Genomic DNA, 24,084 nt, shown 5'->3' on the forward strand with positions numbered 1-24,084 from the left:
GTGTTTTGAAATGTTAATTACGCCTTGTCACTGCTCTGCTCAAACCCTTCAGAGGATTCTCCTCTCACCCGGAGGAGAGCCAAAGTCTTACCGTGGTTTTCCCTACAACCTCCGTCCCTTCCTCCTTGGAGCCCGTCAGCCTCCTCAGCTCCTGAACGATTCTCCATCCTCTGACATGGCTGTCTTTTAACTTGTGTGCACTATATATTTACCTCTCTGGTTTTTATTGTTGCTCTCATTGCTGTGTCCCGCACGTCCCCGGGGGACCCTGGAACACAGCGAGCACCACAAGTTCCAGTGCTGGCCTCCAAGGCCTTCCAGAGCTGGTTCCCTCTGCTCTTGCCTTCATTCTATCACGGATCCCTTCCCGCCTTCTGAGCCTACATATTCCCTTTATTTTGCTTAAGCTAGTTTTGAGTTGTGTTGGAAATTTTTAACCAGGAGATTTGGGGGAGACCTGTACATCACTAAAGCTGACATAAGTGAATTTTTCCCTAAGCTTTTGATGTTGGTTCAACCTAAGTGCTCTAAAGATACCACTTGTTGAACCACCTCTGGCCAAAGCTTAGAGGTTATTAATATTTTCCATAATGTTTTTTATGCTTAAACAGTGTGCTCTTAAGATTTTTGCTACATTCTTAAGCTTGAGCCTTAGTATATTTTAGGGTCAGCATTCTCCTATGTCTGAAATCAAATCTAATTCAGTGAGCAAATGGGTTCAATTTAGAAGACTTCGGTGTATAGTCAACTTTCCAGGTGGGTAACTACTCTTTAGTAAAATGAGAGATACTGTGGGGTTAACACTCCATCTTTTTTTTTTTTTTTTTGCAGTACGTGGGCCTCTCACTGTTGTGGCCTCTCCCGTTGCGGAGCACAGGCTCCGGACGCTCAGGCTCAGCGGCCATGGCTCACGGGCCCAGCCGCTCCGCGGCATGTGGGATCCTCCCGGACCGGGGCACGAACCCGCGTCCCCTTCATCGGCAGGCGGACTCTCAACCACTGCGCCACCAGGGAAGCCCAACGCTCCATCTTTTTTATCCTCCGGATGGTATAGGGCTGGAGGGAGATGACTGACAAGGAAGCATCCAGGGATCACCTTTTTTTAGCAATAGTTGTGTTGCTCACCTAGCTGACTTCCTCTAGGCTGTGGACCACTGGTTTCCCTTTGCTGTGTGTTAGTGTCATCTGGGCATCTTTTCAAACTCTCTATACCTAGGCTACACCCCGGACCAATTAAATCAGATCTTTAGGGATGAGCCAGCAACAATAATGAAAACAATAGTAGGTAACATTTACTGAGCACATACCACGTGCCGGGGTCCGTGCTACATGGCTTCACACGCATTACCTCATTTCACTCTAACAACAATTCTATCAGGCAGTACTGCTATGATTCCCTCTAAACATATGAGGAAATAAATCGAGTCACATAGAGCTTAAGTAGATTGTCCAACATCTTATAAGGAGCCCGTGATGAGAACCAGTTACTAATCCAGGCAGGCTGATGCCAGAGCCTAAGCTCTTTTATGATTTGGTTTTTGTATTTTATAAAACTTCAATACACGTAGTTTCAAGAGCCAAACAGTGCTCAAAGTTCGTTACTAAAAATAGCAGCCTAGGGCCTCCCTGGTGGCGCAGTGGTTGAGAGTCCGCCTGCCGATGCAGGGGATACGGGTTCGTGCCCCGGTCTGGGAGGATCCCATATGCCGCGGAGCGGCTGGGCCCGTGAGCCATGGCCGCTGGGCCTGCGCATCCGGAGCCTGTGCTCCGCAACGGGAGAGGCCACAACAGTGAGAGGCCCGAATACCGCAAAAAAAAGAAAAATAAATAAAAATAAAAATAAAAATAAAAATAGCAGCCTATCAACCCCGTAGCACCACACCCCGCTGTCCTACTTCCTCATTCTCAAGGCTGTCACTTGCAGTTATTTTACTTTTTCTTTTCATATTTACATACGTGTCTCTCGCTATTACTGTTCATCATGTGATCTTTTTCTTTTTTCAGTTTTAAGCATTAGCTCTTACCTTCCCATGTGGAAGATTAAGGCAGACTTTTACTGCCCATCACTGCTCACTTCTCCTAGTAGAGCTCCATCATACTTTGATGATATCATAGCAGATTACATCATTTGGATTGTGTAAGCCCTGTTTATGGCTGAGCTATATGGTACGCTCCCTACGTCGTTATTTCTTCCTTCCTGAAACAATTCTATTCTTGTTTTAAGCTGTAATCTCTGTTGTTAGCTCTCTGAAAGTAACAGTGGCAGTTTTCTGTTTGTTTTTGACAAGGGTGGGGAGTAATTCTTATGTCCTTGCCTAGTTTCTGTTTACTTCAAGTTACTTTTTTCTGTTTGTCTGTTCTGGAGTTTGCCTTTCATATCTGAGACTTGCCTCAGATGTCCTGTGATCCTTGGCTGTTTGTTTCCAGATGTTAGAGAGGGGGGCTAAAAATCAGACTGGGAACCATGTGCACAAGGGCATTTATGGTACATCACTGGGCATTTGAATCTCAGGCCGATCGTGTTTCCCAGAGGAGATCCTCCAGCCTCCTGTCTGAAGAATGTCACCCTGGATGCCAGCATTTTAGGAGTCGAGTCAGGGAGGGAGGTTGGGGATTTTCAGTTAATCCTTCTGTTTTCAACCAAGCACTCTGGCCCGAGTACTCAACTGGTCTGGTGTCTGTAGATCTTCTGTTTTGTCCTCCTTAGAGAATAAGACTCCAATCTTCTGGGGAGCGGGGTGGCAGGGAGGGACACACCCATCCGTGCAGAGTTGAGGAGGGGATCTGTGCACCTTACTGCTTTGTAAATAGACTTTTAACCAACTGTCTCCTTTTCTGCCCCTTGTTTACCCTCGCTTCTAAAAGCACCTGTGCTACCAATTCCCGAGGCTTCTGAAGGTTCTGGATGCAAACTGAGTTGTTTCTCAGCTTCCTGCCTGCTGACTTAGAGTGATTCTGCCTAGAAATTCTAAGCCAGTTATCATTTGTCCTTCTGCTTTTAACAAACATCGCGCACACACACACACACACACACACACACACACACACACACAGATATGTATGCATGGATTTGTTTTATTATCTTCTGCCCCAGTCTCTTTGTCCTAGTGACTTTATTCCGAATCCTCATTTTGTTGGGAATACAGACAGGAGTGGAGTTAAATGAGTGTGTCCGATCATCCTCCTTATGGAGGGGTCAGAGCCCTCAATCACCACCTCCCTTGGAATGATAGACGATGAGCTGTCTTCACGCTCCTGAATGCGTGTATCAGCACTGTCACGATTTTTGTTTCATTGGCTTTTCTCAGCCTAGTTAGACAGGTCATGAGGCTGTCATATGCCCATAGCACAGATGAAGGATGACATGGAAACAGTAAGGGACTGTGCCAGGACCACACCACGTGCCTTCTGACTTCTTTCTAACGCCGTTTCTGTATTTTCACAACTGTGTCCTGGCCCTATATTGAGGAGACCGCCTGCCACTAGGAAGCATGATGCTCTCGGATCCACCACTGATCCTGGAAAACCATGATTCAAATTTCAGGTTCGGGGCTTCCCTGGTGGTGCAGTGGTTGAGAATCTGCCTGCTAATGCAGGGGACACGGGTTTGAGCCCTGGTCTGGGAGGATCCCACATGCCGCGGAGCAGCTAGACCCGTGAGCCACAACTACTGAGCCTGCGTGTCTGGAGCCTGTGCTCCGCAACAAGAGAGGCTGCGATAGTGAGAGGCCCGCACACCGCGATGAAGAGTGGCCCCCGCTTGCCACAACTAGAGAAGGCCCTTGCACAGAAACGAAGACCCAACACAGCAAAACTAAATAAATTAATTAATAAACTCCTACCCCCAACATCTTCTTAAAAAAAAAAAAAATTTCAGGTTCACTGCCCGAGTCTACAAAGAAGAGAAATAGAAGAGGGAAGTGTGGTATACAACTCTTTTATTCCATTCTGGGCTTTCTTTATCTGCTCCAGCTGTTCAGGCTGCTTAACATTTAGGAGCAGATAAATGCAGAGATGACTACGTTTGGAGGAGCTACAAAGGATGCTAAAAAGGCATGGGGCTTCCCAGGACTGGAAGAGTAAGTAAAACAGTAAACTTTGTTCCCAGGCTGAAGAAAAATGCTGTACCGAAACTGAAATTGGATGACATTTGGAAGCCAAATGAACTGCAGCTCTTTAAGCAGTGAGGTCAGTGGCTCAGCTAATTTTGGAAACAGGGGGATTCCCCACTGACCCAGAAATCCTTGTCATCCATGGCTAAGGACATACACTGTGAAGGCGATGTGTGCAGTTGATCTTTAAAAAAAGGAAGACCTGGGCAGCTCTAGCTAATGCACATGGCTATGTTGCCCTTCTCCTGAAGCTTAGGATCACTGGCAAAATCCAGCTCCATGGCCTAAAAAATGAAAGAGGACCAAACGGTAAAAAGAAATCCAACATTATGGTGAATGGGCTAGACTTGATAACGTGCACGCAGAAAACTGCGTTATTTTGTCTCTCTCTAGTGCAGTTGAATCCCTTCTGTATAATTCTGTAGGCAAGTTCATTCCCATTGCTGGGGGAAAACTCAGGCAGGTCCACTGACTGTCACTGCCAGTAATAAAAAGTCTCTGCGTCCTTTAGATCTCAAGATAAGTCTCATTTCAGAAATCAGGCATTTCAGAAATTAAATGTATGCATCAAAACTCGAAACTTCATCCAAAGTTAAAGCTTTTCTCCTGCTCTGTGTCTGCCGTGGGCTCAAGATCTGACATAGGGATTTTTCCTCCAATGTCTTCTTCCTGACACTGCTCCTGGCTTCCCAGGAGCTGGAGCTGGGGCAAGGGAGGTGTGGAGGGAGACCAAGAGGTCTTTCCTGAAGGACCCAGATGTAATCAGACAGTGGATTGCACATGATCTTAGGTGACTGTCTGCTTCTCTCTCATGGGGGCCCTTTCTGACTGTGGACCGCGTGGGGAGGACAGAGCTATTCTGCTGGCTGGTCCTTACGATGACTCCCCCCTCAGTCTTGGGGTCTCTGCATGGTGGTCCCTCTGTTGGAAGGCAGTGCCCCTCCAGGAAGCCCTGTTGGGTGTGGAGGGGGTCTTCCACGGCCTGTGAGCAGTGCTTCCCCACTCAGCCCCAGGCCCACCTCCCTTTCCCTCAGCTCTTCCTGCCCAAACCTGTGGTCATAGCTTCTGCCCTAAGGTTTCCCAGGCAGGAATGAGGTGCCAGTGTCTGTGTTCTGCACACTCCAGGGGGTGCAGTCACATTAAAAACTCTGTCACCATGCTGCGTTCTGTTCCAGGCAGCGCCTTACATGGCCTGGAAGAGGGGAAGGTCCTCTCTCCTCCGTGGGGGTGGGAGGAGGTGAGCAGCATCCTGGTGACCCTCTCTGGCCTCTTTAGCATCCACCTCTGGATATCTAGGTGGGTGATGGTATTTGACTTTTTTTTTTTTAACCTTTTTGGATGCTTTTTGCGTCCTACATTGGCCTGGCACCTAGTGATTTGTTCTTGGTCTGTGGGAGCTGTCACAGCTGAAGAACGTTCCCCAAAGATATTCAGTCCTAAGTCCCACAACCTGAGACTGTTACCTTACATGGCAAAAGACAGGGTTAAACTAAGGATTCTGGGATGGTATTATCCTGGACTATATGGGTGGGCTCTTCATACAGTCATAAGCACTCTTCTACAAGGGAGGCGGAGGGGGATTGGACACATAGGGTTAGGAGGCAATGTAATCATGGAGGTACAGGCGACAGAGCCGCAGCCACAAGCCAAGGAATGCCAGCGACCCCCGGGAGCTGGAAGAGGCAAGGAGCCTATCCTCCCCTAGCGCCTCCTGACGTGGTGTGGCCTTGGCCTTGATGTCAGCCCAGTGATACTGATTTGGGACGTCTGGCCTCCAAAACTTGGAGAGAGTAAATGTCTGTTGTTTAAGCCACCCAGTTTGGGGTAATTTGTTACAGCAGCCCCAGGAAACTAACACAGGACTGTCAGCCAGAAGTAAAACGGGAAGAATCCCATTTTAAATTATATTGTAAAAGAAATAAATTTTAAAATTATCCCAATGCCTCTGAAAGGGGCTGCTTATCACTCTTGCTGGTTGTGTTGATATATTTGACTTTTAATGCGTATGGATCAGCCTGAGGGACATGGTTGGACCGGGGATGTCTCCACATTTGTTATTGCCTCTGACCGAGGGGCAGGGGCACTGCCCCGCAGGTGCTTTGTCACTTTCTGGCCTCAGTCATTCTTTCTTTGACATAATCTCTGTAGATAGAACCTTCTTAACTGTCCCATTCTCAGGCAGCATCCTTGACCCATTTATGCTTGAAAATCACTGTCTATATATGCATCTGTTTCTTTCCTTGAGAGGTTTAGTATTAATTTTTCCCCAGGGGAGCTCCCAGGAAGAACAGGGAGCAACATGCCCAGTGCACTCCCTGCGGAGGGAGGAGGATTGCCTTGCTGGAGATAAGAGATGTGATTGACATCTCTGATGCATGATTGGCTCCCATTTCTGGCATCCTTACTGTTGACTCATAGAAACTTAAGAACCTGAAATTGTATAGTCCAGCTCCTAGAGTTTTCACATGAGGCCCCCAAGGCCTGCTGAGTTCCCTGGTGAGTGGCAAAGTCAGTGTTACTCCCAGGCCAGCCTTGTGGCACCCTGACACTGGGTCACACAGTTTCCCTCTCTGTGCTCATTTCCTCATCTCCAAGGACAAAGGGAAGGCGGGGTTGGGGAGGGTCATTTGCTCATTCAACAAACAGTTGTTGGGCAGCTACCACAAGCCTAATCTCCTGCCAGATGCTGGACACCAACCAAACTGTCCCAGAGTAATAGGACTCAGCCTGGTGAGCTACATACTCTTTTCAAGCTAACTTCCATGGAAGTCCACTGTATATAACAAAGAAAAGCAGAAGGAGGGCAGGTGGGGTGGCAAGAAGGGTGGAGACTGAGAAACTGGGTGCACCACAGCTAGGTACCTCCCATCCCGACGGTCCCCAGTCTTAGGAACCCTAAGACTCAATGGTTTCTCAGCTTGAAAAATGCTATTTAAGAGCCCAGCTTAGGGCAGAGGCCACATGTTCTGACTCTGAAGACATTCTGCTTGGTTTCTAATCCTGACATTGCTGCTTCCAAGGGTTGGGCTCTTGTTCAAATTACCTAATCCTTCTGTGTTCCAATATCCTCATCAATAAAATCAGGATAGTACCTAATTCTAATAGTTCCTAACTCTTTGGATGTAGACAAGATTAAATGAGTTCCTTCATTCACAGCAGTGCCTGACACAGTTAGCCCTCAAGAACTGCCAGATGATAGAATTTATGTGTTTATGAATTGCCCTTGGACTCTCCACTGTCCTGCATACGGTCCTCATTCTTCGATCAGGGTGGACGATGTCAATGGAACACACTTGAAAGTTTAGGAAAATTCCACTCAACTTCAAAGCACTATGATGAATGATCATGTAATTCCTGCCTTCTGATGGGCAGGACTGAACTTCAGCAAACCCTGGACACTGATTGGAGTGAAACCCAGTCAAGGGGAACAGAAGGGAAGCCATGTGGGGCTTCATCTCGCTCTGCCAGGGAATGGACTTCTCTTCCCAAGTTAACAACCAGAGAGTCAGAGGGAAATTGCTTTTGTTGGAGGGTTCTGCCTTTGCCACTAGAAAGTTTTCCCTCCTTGCCAAGCCCTTAGCCAAGATCCAGCAAAAACATGAATGACAAAGGCTGGGAGTGTTCCACAGCAGACCGGAGAGGAAATTTAATTTTGGAGATGGGGTAGGAGTTGGGGGAGAGGGCAGAAAAAAACAGGAAGGGAGACAGGCTTGGGCAAAATGTCAGGGATGGGAGGGGAGGAGGTGAAGGAGGCTGCATAGGTCTACTCAGTACAGAAGCCCATCTTGCAATATAGAGTCGGTGCTCAGGGCCCCAGGAGCCTGCATCTTGGACAATGGCAAACAGATGGGGCCTGGAGGGCCTGCAGATGACTCTGGGGAAGCCTCAGCTGGTGGCAGATGCAGCTGGGGCCAGTGGCCACCTGTGCTCTGGCGCCCTCGCTCCCCACCTGGCCCATCTGCGTTTACTCAGTCTGCCAATTATAGCTGCAAAGCCCCAGGGGCTCCAGATCACGTTCCTAAGGAAGGCTGACATCAGACCCAAGGGAGTGCTTCCTTTCTGTTGCACATTCTAACCAACCACGCAGCCTGTGGCAGGCTTCCCTGCGTTGCAGAAACTGTGAGGAAAGTGAGCCTGGGCTGAGTGTTCGCAGTTCTCACCTGGGTGCCCTAGCATCTGTTTGTTCCCAGCCAGTGGGAGGAGGAGGATGGGGCCAGGGGTTGCCTCAAATCCTTGACCCTGCTGGAGAATAACACCATGCTTCCTGGGGGAGTGTCACTTTCACATATAAAAAGAGAACATGGACACAGCAGTTGGGGATGAACCAACAAGAAGGAAGGTCATCCTACCCGGTATTGAATATCTACAACATCCCAGACACTGGATCTGGAAAGTTACATGCATTCTCTGGCTTATTCTCAGCAGTGATGCTTTAAGGTTGCGATTACATCTTTACTTTACAGATGAAGAAACCCAGGCTCACTGATTTCAATCATCTTTCCAAGGCCATGTAGCTGGATTCAAACCCAAGCCTGTCCTAGTCCAAGGGAGGAGTTCTTGCTCTCACCTGAGTGGCTCCCAAATGTTAGACTGGTGTTGGGGAGCTGTTTAAGGCTACACATGTCCGGTCTCATCTCTAGAATCAGAAATTCTGAGGTGAGGCTGGGGAATCTGCCTCTGCAGATGTTTTGAGGCCCTCCTGGTAATTCTGACGCTCAGCAACATCAGGCACCAGACCACTGCACCACACTGCCCTTCCCAGCAGCACCTCTGATCGCCGCTTAAAGCAGCGCTTGTACTTGTAATGGGCCTTGCACCTGAGGGAATTCCATCACCAAATCTGCCTTGACCTGTTATAATTCCCTTTATCCCAGATCCCTGACTTTCCTTGGGAGGACTTTGCTGACGTCTGGTCGACCTGCTTCCTACTGGGTCCCTCTTATAGCCTCCCTAAAGATGGGATCTGGCCTCTCTGTAAACTCAGTCAGGGATTTCTTCATTTCACAAACACCTCTACAGCAGTAACTCTGTGCCTGGTGTGCTTTAATCCTTTACGTATGCAATCGAGTCTCATTTTTGCAGTAATTGTGTCTTTAAAGTCATAGTGAACACTGAATTAGCGAATACCGTACTATCCGTGTTCCTGGGAAGATTCAGGGTTAACGTTCCTTCAAGCCTCTAGCCGCAACGTTTTCATCAGCTGATCAGTACATAACTTGTTTTATCTGGGTTTCTGTTTAAAGACACCTTGTTTAATAGATATTGTGGACTCATTAACATCGAGCTTATAGCCAACAGCACTCTCAGGCGTGCCTGAATAAAGCTTATCTAACACATGTATTTTCTCTGAAAGATCCTTCCACAGCTTTCTGTACCTACAAACACCAGTTGGCACTTTTCAGTGCTCTGCTTAGGGACCACTATATACAGCAGAATCATTAATAAAAAGCACAAAAATGCAAAAACGTGGCCCTAAATAGACTTCAAAAATGACACTTGTTTGGGCTTCCCTGGTGGTGCAGTGGTTGAGAGTCCGCCTGCTGATGCAGGGGACACGGGCTCGTGCCCTGGTCCGGGAAGATGCCACATGCCATGGAGCGGCTGGGCCCGTGAGCCATGGCCGCTGAGCCTGCGCGTCCGGAGCCTGTGCTCCGCAACGGCAGAGGCCACAACAGTGAGAGGCCGGCGTACCACAAAAAAAAAAAAAAAAAAGACACTTGTTTACAGTCTGAAGATGAAAGAAGAAGGCAGGGTGTCGTCTTGCTCCACCCCACCTGGAAACGTGCACGTGGGGAGACTCAAATTCTTCACCACCTCGCATGTGCCAGAATGACCACGAAAGTGCCATGAGTATTGATTTGGGGGGTTACAAATAAATTTAGCAAGTTGGCGAATTCTTGAATTGTGAGGATGAACTGTATTAACGTGTCTAATCCTCACAACAAAAATTTGAGGTAGGCACAGTGATTGCCCTTTGCCAATCCTGATGACCTTTAGAAAAAGTTATCAGCACATTCTAAAGATGTCATTCCCATTATAACATGAAAAAACTGAGTCACAGAGAGGGCAAGTGACACAGCTAGTAAGTGTCAAAATCTGGACTTAAACCTAGTATATTTGGCTGCACAGTTGACCAGATAACCATGCTACTCTTTAGAGATTGCAAACTTATCTATGGACTGCAGAGCTGACCCAGCCAAGAACTTGCCCACCAGAGGGATGCTGATAGACTTAAAAAGGGAAAAAAACCCGAATAACTCTGCACAGTTGGTAGGCACTACTAGATATTCATTATGCCTGTTGCCTGAGTTCCCTTAAATTTGGGTTTCTCAAAGTATGTTCCAGGACTCCTGTCTTCAGAACCATTTGTGTAATGCAGAGTCTCAGAGATTCTGATTGAACTGGTGTGAGGTGAGGGCTACATTTTTAGTAGGTACCTCAAGTAAGTCTGATGTTTTAGGATTTGGAAAGCACTATCTAAAATTCAGTGCCACCTTGAATAAAAATTACACATCAAAAATAATATTTGTGGGCCTCCCTGGTGGCGCAAGTGGTTGAGAGTCCGCCTGCCGATGCAGGGGATACGGGTTCGTGCCCCGGTCTGGGAGGATCCCATATGCCGCGGAGCGGCTGGGCCCGTGAGCCATGGCCGCTGAGCCTGCGCGTCCGGAGCCTGCGCGTCCGGAGCCTGTGCTCCGCAACGGGGGAGGCCACAACAGTGAGAGGCCTGCATACCGCAAAAAAAAAAAAAAAAAATAATAATAATAATAATATTTGTGAAATTTGTAGCATTCCGAGTTCTTCAGACTTTTTTTAAAGGCCATCTCTTTTTTGTGTGTTTTTTGTTTTCTTAATAGGATGGTGGGGGAAAAATGGGTCCAATAAAGATTATTGGGAACTCAATTAAAAATTAGAAAGAATATTTTTTTAATGAGTTGCTTCAAGATTTCCATAATACCAAAAATTAAAGAAAATTCACCTTACCCAGAGATCTTTATTTCTTTCTGAAGAGTGGATTGTAACCTAGTTCAACCTCCTCAAACACTTTGGCCTAGGGAGAAGCAAGTTCTTAACCTTCTCTGTTTATCAACTTCCCCAAGATCTGGCCTTTAAAAGAAAAGAAATTGCAGGTTTACTTGAAAACGGGAGAAACAAGATTAGCTTGTTAATATTACTTTTAGAAATCTGAGCACTTAAAAAAAGTAACTGAGTGATTGTTGTATCAGTGTGTGCATTTGTCAAAATGCTCTTATACACTTGTGATTTATATACTATACCATTAGTAAATTGTAGTTCAATAAAAAATAAATCTACTGAAATAAACAAAAAAGTTAATGACTGCTTTTGCATAATTCTGCTCCTTGATTTCTCTCCTTTCTGACTTAGAAGACAAGATCTGTGTGTGCACCAGCTTTCTTTGGGGATTTTGTTCTCACTTGTTTAGTCCTGTGCAAAAGTCAAAGACGTAATAGCTAGAAGGGCTGCAGAAATATTCACCAGCTTAATGTTACCTCTGGTAAGAAGGGATGGGTATGGACTTGCCATGCCTTCTGCTGTGTTCCTCTTTAAAAATGGAATGCACTATGATTGTTTCAAAGAAACAGTTATGTACCACATCAAAGGATCTAACTGTAAAACCAACTACCATCCAAGGTTCCAGGCAACTCAATGGTCACAGTGCCTTGGCAAAGGGCAATCTCACGTCTATGAGATTTTCTCTCCAGACACGAATCCGCTGACCTCATCTTCCCCTGTTACACCAACTCATCCATCATCCAGGATCTTGGAAAAGGAGCACCTTGCAATCATCTGTGACCATAAACTCTGTCCCAGGTGGAGCTCTTTTCCATATACATACAGTTGACCCTTGAACAACATGGGTTTGAACTGCGCATGTTCACTTATAGGCGGATTTTTTTTTCAGTAGTAAATACAGTACTACACGATCCATGGTTGCTTGGCTCCGCGATTGCGGAACCGCGGAGGTGGACTACCGGGCCTGAGCTTCCACAGAGTTGGGTGTCCGCAGTAGGTCCTAGAACAAATCCCCCGAGGATACCAAGGGACGACTGTATTTCTCTCGTTAGCAATGGTAGCTCTAGAGGTTGAAGTATGGAGCAGGTTGCTTTTCATGTAGAAAAGGAAGTCCACTGACCCTGGCTGGCTCATGAGGCAGAAGACTGATGCTCACGGTGTTCTCTCCCTTAACTGACTTCCCAGAGAGGAAGCAGCCACAGTGGTTGGGTGACTGACCAGAGTTCAGGATGCAGACAGCAGTTGGTTTTTGTGACAGGGGAGCATATTTCCCAACCAGTGAGCTACTCCTGATTGTAATGCTTTTCTTGGGCTAAGGGATTTGTTCTCTGGCATTTTTGGCTGTTGTGTAACAAGGCTGGACGTGTGGCAATCATCAGCATAATTACTATTTCACATTTGTGTTTCCTATCTCTTGTCAGTTTATGCTCCCAGTTAGAGAGGGTTAAGAGGCTCAGCCCTCTGATAGCCATAGCCATAGCTGGCCTTTCAGAATCTAATACCGATTACTGTAAATCATCTTCAGATTTCTTATCCTTTCATTCCTGATAATCTGGAAAGCAGGATGGGATTTTGCTTCAGGAACTATTCACACATTTGTTTTCACGAGGCCAGTGACCTCCTTTTGAACTCAGGTGTTCCGCACACCTGGATGATAATATGTTTCAGAGTCTCAGAAAAATTGCCTGATCTGATAGCTTTGAGGGAATTAAAAAGGACTCAAACACAAGTAGATAATTAGCAATTGTACCAGTAGATGTCAAAATACCTAAAAGGTTCTCAGTTGGATGCCCAAGTAGAAATCTGATTGAAACGATTTCCTTAGCACATTTGTAAAATGTGGACATGAGTGTGACTGGTTTTTTTTTTTTCTTTTTTGCTTGTTACTACATTGTAAATTGGTTGGGACCTGAATCAATGTGTTAAAAAGTGGGCAGTAAGGAGAAGTATGTCTTGTGCTGCAGTTTGGGGCCACCTGCTTGGTTTTAAGGACCATGCCAGCAAGGAGGTCAGATTAACAGATAGTGAGAAAGCAAACCTGCCCAGAACGTAGGCCAGGGCCGCTCTGACAACAGCTTGGCAGTTCTCTCCTTGGAACCACTCCCTTCTGAGAGATGCAAGAGCCACACAAGCCTTCAGCCTCAAGAAGGTTTACCAGCGCTCATGTTAAGAAGGAAGGGATGAATGCTCAAATTATCAGTCCCCAAATTGGGCATGTTAAGTGACTACACACAGCACCGAGCTAGATGGTACACATAATGTACAAAAAAGCAGAATTTTTACCTTCCAGGGACTTATGATCTAATATTTCTCATATAAACCAAAGACGAAAACAGTGCAATCTTTCTTCTCCTGAAATGAGACGTCATATGTTGAGGGGGAAATGTAAGCGAGGGAAAACAGCAGTTTGGAACGTAGAAGTTTGCATCCTGTCCCTGTCATGGTCAAAGGGAACTCTGGATGCCAGTGTTCTACCTAAAAAGTGAGGAAGGTAATTACATGCCTTCTCAACCTCCCTTCCAGCTTCCGGAGCTCTGATTCTACTGCCTCCTATTTCCTATGCTGGCAACAGAATTCAGGAGCAATGTTGGATAAAGAACATTCAGTGAGATGGTTAAGTCATTGCCATCAAAGACATCATCAGAGGAGAGTGACTAGTGACATAATCTAGCATAGTATGTTAGAAAAATATCTGTAAGAACCTGAGGTCTTTAGAAATAAAACACTATAATGGTACCTTTGGTGGATTTCTTGGTAGATGGCTTCACCAACAGGCAAAGGAATACAGAAAGGACATGTGAGATATCTCTTACCCTTTTAACTGGGTACTGAGAAGTTTTATCCCCCATACTTGCTTGGTGGGTCCTCTGGTCCTTCATTGCTCCATTCAGTGGTCTGCTGCAAATTTCTGCAGTTTAAAAGGCAATAAACAAACATAGTGGGTAAAGCGAGAGCTGTCAGCGCCAAATCAACATTTATTAAAGATGTACCATGTGTCAGTCCTTGTGTTAGAAACCAGAAGGATATGTGTCCACATTCCCAAAGAAGGAAGCTAGGATTCTCCTCAAAGTAAATTGCTCGTAAAGTATGAGAAGGTTTCACAAAAGTAAGTGGCCTCACTTTCTACCAGACCACTTCTTTGTTAAATACAGCTAGACCTCAGCTCACACTGAAAGCTCCTTCACAGCCATAGAGGACTATTTTAGCCCATTCCTATAGGACTGGAAGCTCTGGATAATATTTTGCAAGTCATGAATCAATTAAGCCTGGACTAAACAGCCTCTGAATGAATTTTCTTCATATAATCACGTATCCTAACATTTATAAATGAAACTATTAATTTAAATTAAAATGATTAAATGAGTTTTGTCCGGTATATGGTATTTTGGACTAGAAGAAAACCACTAAAAGCCCTTCCAGCCCTTAGCTTCTATACTTTCATTTTGCTTGTTGTGATTTTAAAAATATTTATAATTCATTTTTAAAGTTAAACTTGTTATTTTAAAATAATTATAGATTCACATGCAGTTGTAATAACTAATACAGAGACATCACATATTTCTGTTACCCAGTTTCCCCTGATGATAGCGTCTTGAAAACTGTAGTACATTGTTACAACCTGGATATTGATATGGATACAGGCAAGATAGGAAACGTTTCCATCACCACAAGCATCCCTCATAGCCATACTCACTTTCCTCCCACCCCATTACCTATTTAACCCCTGGGAACCACTCATCTGTTTTCCACTTTAATAATTTTGCCACTTCAGGAGTTATGTAAATAGGATCATACAGTAAGTAACCTTTTGATTACTTTTTCACTGAGTATGATTCTCTGGAGATTCATCCAGGTTGTTGCCTGTATCAATATTTCATTCTTTTTATTGCTGTGTAGTAGTCCATAGTGTGAATGTACTGTAGTTTGCAGGGCAGTTTATTTAACCATTCACCTGTTGAAGGACATCTGAGTATTTCCAGTTTTTGATTTCTAATAAAACAGCTATAGAACATCCACATATAGGCTTTTATGTGAACATAAATCTTTATATCTCTGGGATACATGCCCAGGAGTATAATTGCTGAATGGTATGGTAATTGCATGTTTATGGGTTTAAGAAACTGCCAAACTGTTTTCCAGAGTAGCTGGACCATTTTACATTCCTATCAGCAGTGTATGAGTGACCCAGTTTCTTCACATCCTTGCCAGTATTTGATGTTGTCCCTATTTTTTAAATTTAATTTTATTTATTTATTACTTATACAGCAGGTTCTTCTTATCTATTTTATACATATTAGTGTATATATGTCAATCCCAATCTCCCAATTCACCCCCACCTTCCCCCTTGGTGTCCATACGTTTGTTCTCTACATCTGTGTCTCTATTTCTGCCTTGCAAACCGGTTCATCTGTACCATTTTTCTAGATTCCACATATATGCGCTAATATACGATATTTGTTTTTCTCTTTCTGACTTACTTCACTCTGTATGACATTCTCTAGGTCCATCCACGTCTCTACAAATGACCCAATTTCATTCCTTTTTATGGCTGAGTAATATTCCATTGTATATATGTACCACATCTTCTTTATCCATTCATCTGTCGATGGGCATTTAGGGTGCTTCCATGACCTGGCTATTGTAAATAGTGCTGCAATGAACATTGGGGTGCATGTGTCTTTTTGAATTATGGTTTTCTCTGAGTATATGCCCAGTAGTGGGAGTGCTGGGTCATATGGTAATTGTATTTTTAGTGTCACTATTTATTTTTATTTTAACCATTCTAATAGGTGTGAAGTGGTATCTCACTGTGGTTTTAATTTGCATTTCCTGAATGGCTAGTGCTGATGAATATCTTTTCATGTGCTTATTTACTATATGTATATTCTCATTGGAGAAATGTCTGTTCACATATTTTGCCCATTTTCTAATTGGATTGTTTTTGTTGTTGTTCTTTTTTATGTTGAACCCTAAGAGTAGTTTATATAGTCTAGACACTAGTCCTTTGTCAGATATGTGGCTTGCAAATATTTTCTCCCAGTTTGTGGCTTGACTTTCACAGGACAAAGTTTTAAATTTTGATGAAGTCCAATTTATCAATTTTTCTTTGTAGAGATTATGCTTTTGCTGTCAAGTCTAAGAATCCTTTACTTAGCCCTAGAATCAGAAGATTTTCTCCTATTTTTTTCCTAAAAGCTTTATAGTTCTATGTTTTACATGAAGTCTGTGGTCCACTTTGAGTTAATTTTTATGTAAGGTGTCAGCTTTGAGGTTTATATTTTGTCTATTGATGTCCAATAGCTCTAGGGCCATTTGAACTGTTTTTGCACCCTTGTGTCAGAAATCAGTTAGACGTATCTCTGTGGGTCTATTTCTGGGTTCTCTACTGTATTTGTTTGCCAAGGCAGTAAGTATTTAATTATTTTTTAAGAGAATGCAAATGGTATTTCTGATCTCAGTGTCTACGTGTTCACTGCTAGCATATGGAAATACAATTAATTTGTATATATTCATTTTGTATCCTGTGTCCTTGCAGAACTCACTTATTCTAGGAGATTTTGGCGATCCTTGGGATTTTCTACATAGACAATTATGTTATTTGCAAACAGGAATAATTTTATTTCTTTCTTTCCCATCTGTATGCCTTTTATTTCCTTTTTTAATTGGTTAGAACTTCCAGCACTATGTTGAATCAGAGTGGTGATCAGACATCTTTGCCTTGTTCCTGATCTTAGGAGAAGAACATTCAGCCTTTCACCATTAAGTATATGTTAGATAATCTTTATCAGGTTGAGGCAGTTCCCCTGTATTGTTCTTTATTCTGAGAGTTTTTATCATGAATGGATGTTGAATTATGTGAAATACTTCTTTTGCATTGATTAATATAATCAATGTAATTTTTCTTCTTTAGCCTGTTAATATGGTATATTATTGGAGAAATGTCTGTATATTGGAGAAACGTATATTATATTGGTTGATTTTCAAATAGTGAACCAGTCTTGTATCCTTGGAATAAATCCCGCTAGGTCATACTGCATAATTCTTTTCATATTTTTCTGAGTTCTTTTCCTTTCTTTTGTTTTTTAATGAACCTTTCAGTATTATTTTATTTTTATACTATAAGCAAATATTACATTGATACAAATAAGAATAAAATACAAAATTAAGACAATCTGTACAGATTCTATTTTAATATGATCAAATTTTAAATACCATGGTAAGCCAAAAAAAAATTCTATATTTGGCTTATTATTGCAGACATGTTAATGTGAGACATTATATTTGATAAACATCTGACCCAGAAGGTACAAAATTATGTTAATTTATTAATTCATAATAAGATGATAGACTTTAAGATATGTATTTTTAATAGTTTGTACCTCTTTTTTAAATAAATTAATTTTATTTTTATTTATTTTTGGCTGCATTGGGTCTTCGTTACTGCACGTGGGTTTTTCTTTAGTTGCAGAGAGCGGGGGATACTCTTGGTTGTGGTGCACGGTCTTCTCATTGCAGTGGCTTCTCTTGTTGCGGAGCACAGGGTGTAGGCTCGCGGGCTTCAGTAGTTGTGGCTCTTGGGCTCTAGAGCGCAGGCTCAGTAGTCGTGGCGCACAGGCATAGTTGCTCCGCGGCATATGGGATCTTCCTGGACCAGGCTCGAACCCGTGTCCCCTGCATTGGCAGGAGGATTCTTAACCACCGCGCCACCAGGGAAACCGCAAGATATATATTTTTAGTGTTACTAATAGTAGTAACTTTAAATGTTAGGCCATGAAACTCATATATTGTGGCAGAAGGGAATATTCCCCTTTTTCCCCTTTTCTTTTTTTTTTTTTTTGGCTGGCAATTAAAATGACATAAGGCAGATATTAGCAGGAGATAATCAAATTTATTATGTATTGTGAAATAAAATTCATATTTTATGACAAGAAAAATTGAAACAAAAAAATTTCTCTGCCCTTTGGCCTCCTCTCTCCCCTCTACTGTGCATTGTGTATCTGCATAGATCAGACCTCTCCCATCGGCAGAAATACCTGCTCAACCATAAGGAGCAACACTCTCCTAGCACCAACAAGACAACTCCTTAAAGATAGCATTCCTCTTTGATCTTATAAGGGGCGATGATAATGCTTAGATCTGGATTGTGTAAGCTGTCAGTAATACATATAATGTACAGCCTTCTGTCTAAAATAATTTATATATAACTGTGCCTTGACTTCTAACAGAACAGTTGTCAGAGCTTTCTGAGACGCTGTTCCTGGGTTATAATCTTCAAATTTGGTTCGAATAAAATTTCGTAGACTATTGATTAATTTTTGTTGACATTATGTGTGGTGAATTCATACAAGCATGAGGGGTTCCAAAAACAGTAAGGCGAGATGAGGTATATATGTCATTGTGGACTAAGGAGAAGGAGGTAGGTGTTGGGGACTTGAAAAGGAAGTAAGGTACTGAGTTCTTTTTCTTAATATTTTGTTAAGGACTCTTGTATCTATAATTTTATTTATTTATGTGTTTGTTTATTTACTTATTTATGTTTTGGCTGCATTAGGTCTTCATTGCTGCGCGCGGACTTTTCTCTAGTTGCGGCAAGCAGGGGCTACTCTTTGTTGCGGTGCACGGGCTTCTCACTGCGGTGGCTTCTCTTGTTGCGGAGCACGGGCTCTAGGCACGTGGGCTTCAGTAGTTGTGGCTCGCGGGCTGTAGAGCGCAGGCTCAGTAGTTGTGGCGCATGGGCTTAGTTGCTCCACAGCATGTGGGATCCTCCCAGACCAGGGCTCAAAACCATGTCCCCTGCATTGGCAGGTGGATTCTTAACCAATGCGCCACCAGGGAAGCCCTGTATCTATAATTATGAGGGATATTGGTCTGTAGGTATTTTTTTTCTTTTTGGTACTGATTTTGAAATCAGGGTAATATTAACTCCATACAATGAATTGTAACATGTTCCTTCCTCTTCTATTTTCTTGAAGAGCTTGCATAGAATTGATGTTAATTTTGTAAACATTTGATATAATTCTTCAAGTGAAGCTGTCAGGACCTTGATATTTCTTTTTTGGAACTTTTTAACATTATGAATTCAATTTACTTGACGGTTGTAGGGCTGTTGAAATTGAGGTGGAATCTGAAGGCCCGGCTCTCCACTCATCCCCCGTGGACACCCGCGGCAGGAGTGGTGGGGGCTCCTGTTACGCTGACTGAGAGTGGGAGTCTTGCTCCCTTTATGCGCCTCATTAATGCTGGTAGACCTTGAAAGTCCTCATCTCCCCCTGGCTTCCCTGGCACCACCCCACACAGTAAGGGGATAGATGCCTGATTACTGTAGATGAGGAGGAAGGACCAGGCTCCCTGGGTGGTCTCCACCTGATGCCACAGGGGGACCTCACTGCAGGCTCTCTATTTGGCTTCCAAGGGGGGTATTGGGGCGCCTTGGGACAGCCTTGCATGGGTGGAAGTCCAGGCTCTCCTCTCAACTATATTGGCATCGGTAGAGATGGGACCACAGCTCTTTCTGAGTTATTTGGCTGGAGAAGAGAGGTTATTGTATGCAAGTTTTCTGTCTTGCAAGTTTCCTCTCTTACAAGTTTTCTCCTTTCCTAGTCCTTTGGCTAAAGAGAGTAGGCTTTCATTGAGTTTCTTTTATCTACACTCTTGGGCATTTCTGGGTTACTGGCTTCTTCAACTCCTAGTCAGAGATGTATGAGGACAAAAGAAAACTGAGAGAACTCACCACTGTGTTGTTCCTTAGGCCCTGGGTTCCCCTATCTTCTCTGCCTTCCTTTCCCCACCTTCAGAGTCTTCTATGCTTGTTTTAGTTGCACTGAGCAGGAAGAATAAGGAAGAGACATCTATTTCATATCCTTGGCAGTGGAATTCTCTGTGCTACCTTATTTTTACAAAGGTTTTTTAAAATGTTTATTGAAATATAGTTAATTTACAATGTTGTGCTAGTTTCAGGTGTACATCAAAGTGATTCAGTTTTATATATATATAGTTTCATATATATGTATATATAGTTTTATATATATATATATATATATTTAGATTATTTTCCATTATAGGTTATGACAAGATACCGAGTATCGTTCCTGTGCTGTACAGTAGGTTCTTGCTGGTTATCTGTTTTATATAAAGTAGTGTTTTAACCCCAAACTCCTAACTTACCCTTCTACCCCTCCTCCTTTGGTAATCTTTTGTTTTCTGTGTCTATAAGTCTATTTCTGCTTTGTAGATAAGTTCATTTGTATCATTTTTTTAGATTCCACATATAAGTGATATCATATGATATATATCTTTCTCTGTCTGACTTACTTCACTTAGTATGATAATCTCTAGGTCTATCCATGTTGCTGCCTTTTTTAATAGTCAAAACCAGAATACCTCTTTCAAAGATTCTTTAAGCTTTTTTTTTTTTTTTTTTTTTTTTTTTTCTTTTTGCGGTATGCGGGCCTCTCACTGTTGTGGCCTCTCCCGTTGCGGAGCACAGGCTCCGGATGCGCAGGCCCAGCGGCCATGGCTCACGGGCCCAGCCGCTCCGCGGCATATGGGATCCTCCCAGACCGGGGCACAAACCCGTATCCCCTGCATCGGCAGGCGGACTCTTAACCACTGCGCCACCAGGGAGGCCCTCTTTAAGCTTTTATTCGTTTATTTATTTAACAAATATTTATTGAGCATCCACAGTGTACCAAGCAAGGCCCCCGCCTCTGAGGAGTGTACATTCTGGTGATGGAGACAGCCGTTAAACCAGTAATTTCACAATTATTCTGATGTGGTCTGGAAGACAAAAGTCAGCTTGTGAGTTATCATCACTGCTGTCATGAGAGGACATTCATTTAGGGCTTTGTTGCACATAGGCTGTACAGAGGAAAGAAAACCCAACCAAATGTCTGATTCTACTAACTTAGTTAAGAAGCAATTTTAGTCTTGGCCATGTTCAAGAAGGCTATTGCAAAAGTGATTGTTTTTTGCATCTAAATATAATGTCAATGAAAGAAGCTGCTACCCACGTTTGATGACAAAACTGTGGTTAGTTCCTTAGTATTAACCACTTAGAGCATGCAGATGATTTCCACGCCCACTCCCTCGACCCACTCAAATGCCAAAAAAGTCTAGTTTCCTTTCAGTCGTCCCATTTCTGAAAACAGCCTGTCCATACACCCCCGTTGTTCAAGTTCCAAGCCTAAAAATTGTTCTCTTTCCCTCACCAGCCCCCTACCTCCATCCAGCCAGCAGCAAAACTTGTCAGCTTCACTCCCCAAATATCCTGAATCTAATCCCTTCTCACCATCTCACTGCTGCAGCCCTGGACTAAATCACCACCTTCTCTGGTCAGGACTGAAGCAAGAGCTCCCAGATGGGTGTGCCTGCGTTCACTCCTGCCCCACGTTCATTGTCCCACAGCAACAGAGTGTTGTTTTATTAAGATATATTTACAGAACAGGTGAGTGAGGGATCATGGGCCCTTTTCTCATTGCCGTGGACTACCAGATGAAGAATTGATGCAAATGGCTATGGAAAGATATGAGAATAAGTCATAGGAAGTGGTTACTAAAGGCAAATGTTCTGAGAAAATAAAGTACATTGTCTTGTGAGAATGTAAATTGATGCAGTCACTATGGAAAACAGCATGTAGTTTCCTCAAAAAAATTAAAAGTAGAGCTACCATATGATCCAGCAATCTCACTTCTGGGTATTTATCCAAAAGAAACAAAATCAGAATATTGAAGAAATATCTGCAGTCTCATATTCATTGCAGTATTATTCACAAATAGCCAAGACACAGAGCAACCTAAGTGTCCATCAACAGATGAACTGATAAAGATGTGGCATGTATCAGTATATACAATGGTATATTATTCGGCTATGAGGAAGAAGGAAATCCAGCCATTTGCAAAAACATGGATGGACCTTGAGGGCGTTATGCTAAGTGAAATAAGCCAGACAGACAAAGACAAAAATGATCTCACTTACATGTAGAATATTAAAAAAAAAAAAGTCAAACTCATAGAAACAAAGTAGAAAAGTGGCTGGTGGGTGAGGGAAACAGAGATTGGCAAATAGGTACAAACTTTCAGCTATAAGATGAATAAGTTCTGAGGATCAAGAGTAAAACATGGTGACTATAGTTGATAACACTATTGCATATGTTGTTTTAAATCTTCGGCCAGATCACGCCACTTCTCTGTGGTGAACCCTCCTAATGCTTTTCTCACACACTTGGAATAAAAGTCAAGCATCCTACCCTGGATTTCCAAGTCTGTCTTGAATGGTCCTCTGCCTCTGTTTCTCTTGTTCTGCTTTCATCTTGAGCCTTATCTCCTTTGCCCCCCAAACTCCAGTCATAACAGCCATCTTTCTGGTTTTTAAACACCACCATGCTTGTGCAGGCTTAGGGCCTTTGTACTGCCTGGTCTTTCTGCCTGGAATGTTCTTCCAGCTAACCGTTGATGGCGGGCTGCCTTTTGATTTTAGATCTCAGCTTAAATGTTACCTCCTCTGACCATCTAATTGGACTGGTGGATAACCCCTCTGTTATTCTTTATGAAGTCACCTTTACAAAAATTCTCAGGCATAACATGTATCATCTGTTCCTTTTCTTGTTTATTCCTTTGTCTGTACTCTATTTTGCCCAGTAAAATATCAATTCCACGAGAGAAGAGGGACATTCTCTGTCTTCTTCACTGTCCCTAGTAGTTCCTTAATAAATATTTATTAACAGTGTGTGCCTCTGTTTCCTCATCCGTAAAATGGAGATAGTTAATCGTACCTATCCCATGGGGCAGCTGTGAGGATTAAATATGTTAATATTCACTATGCATCTAGAATAATCCTTAGGCCATGGCAAGTGCTTATGTGTGTTAGCTATTATTTTCAGAGGCAGGTGAATGGGTAATATGGCCTATCAAAGTCTCTTCCAGTTTTACAAACTAAAAGAAACTTGAATTTAAATTTTATTAAAACTGAGTGAAATTTGAAATTTAATGAAAACAGATGCTGCCATTTATTCCTCTTCTTAGTATGTATAGTGGAAAAAAGAATCAAGAGTTTTGATTTTAAAACTTTGGGCCATTCTATGACTGCATTTTATAGCCTTGAGAATATCACTTAATCACTCTAACCCATTTCTGAGATGGAAACAGCAACTGTTACCCTTCTCCCTGTGAGCAGGGTTGGTTCTAGGACTATTACTGCAGAGGGCAAATACCCATCTAACTGGCATCCCCTTCCCCTAGCTGAGCTCTGCCTTCATCCTTCTCCTCCATGTTCCACATCCAAATGTGCTCTCAGGAAAGTACCGGACAAACTCATCACATGGAGCTGAACGACTAGGGTGGCTTCACACATCAACATTACCAGCATCATTTGCGTTTGAACTGTGTTAAGCTTTCCTTTTGCAGAGCATCAGTCATTAATAAGCCAAATAAGCCTTTTGGGCATCCCCAAACCCATTATCTGTGCATAGCCGCCCACATAGACACCTGCCCCATTTGTGAAAACTTGTGGCAAATAATCCAGATGAGCACTCTACAAGGCAGACCTCCTCTCTCACAGACCTGTGCTCCTAGGGATTTATCAACAGCCATGTGTACGGGAGCCAGGGTGACCACACTGAGGGAGTGAAGGCATTCAGAGGGGTGCAAATGAAGTGACACCTTGGAGGGAGATCTTCGGCTATGGTTTACAAGTATTTGAAAATGCCAGAGAGATTTGAGATATAATTGTTCAAGTCCTGAACACAGTTACCTTCCCAGTAGCTCGAATGATTACATAATGGTAGCACAGAAGACACTTAAAAATCAATGGAGGGCTTCCCTGGAGGTGCAGTGGTTGAGGGTCCGCCTGCCGATGCAGGGGACACGGGTTTGTGCCCCGGTCCAGGAGGATCCCACATGCCGCGGAGCGGCTGGGCCCACAAGCCATGACCGCTGAGCCT

Source organism: Mesoplodon densirostris, chromosome 20 (assembly GCF_025265405.1).
Source record: "Mesoplodon densirostris isolate mMesDen1 chromosome 20, mMesDen1 primary haplotype, whole genome shotgun sequence".
Taxonomy (NCBI): domain Eukaryota; kingdom Metazoa; phylum Chordata; class Mammalia; order Artiodactyla; family Ziphiidae; genus Mesoplodon; species Mesoplodon densirostris.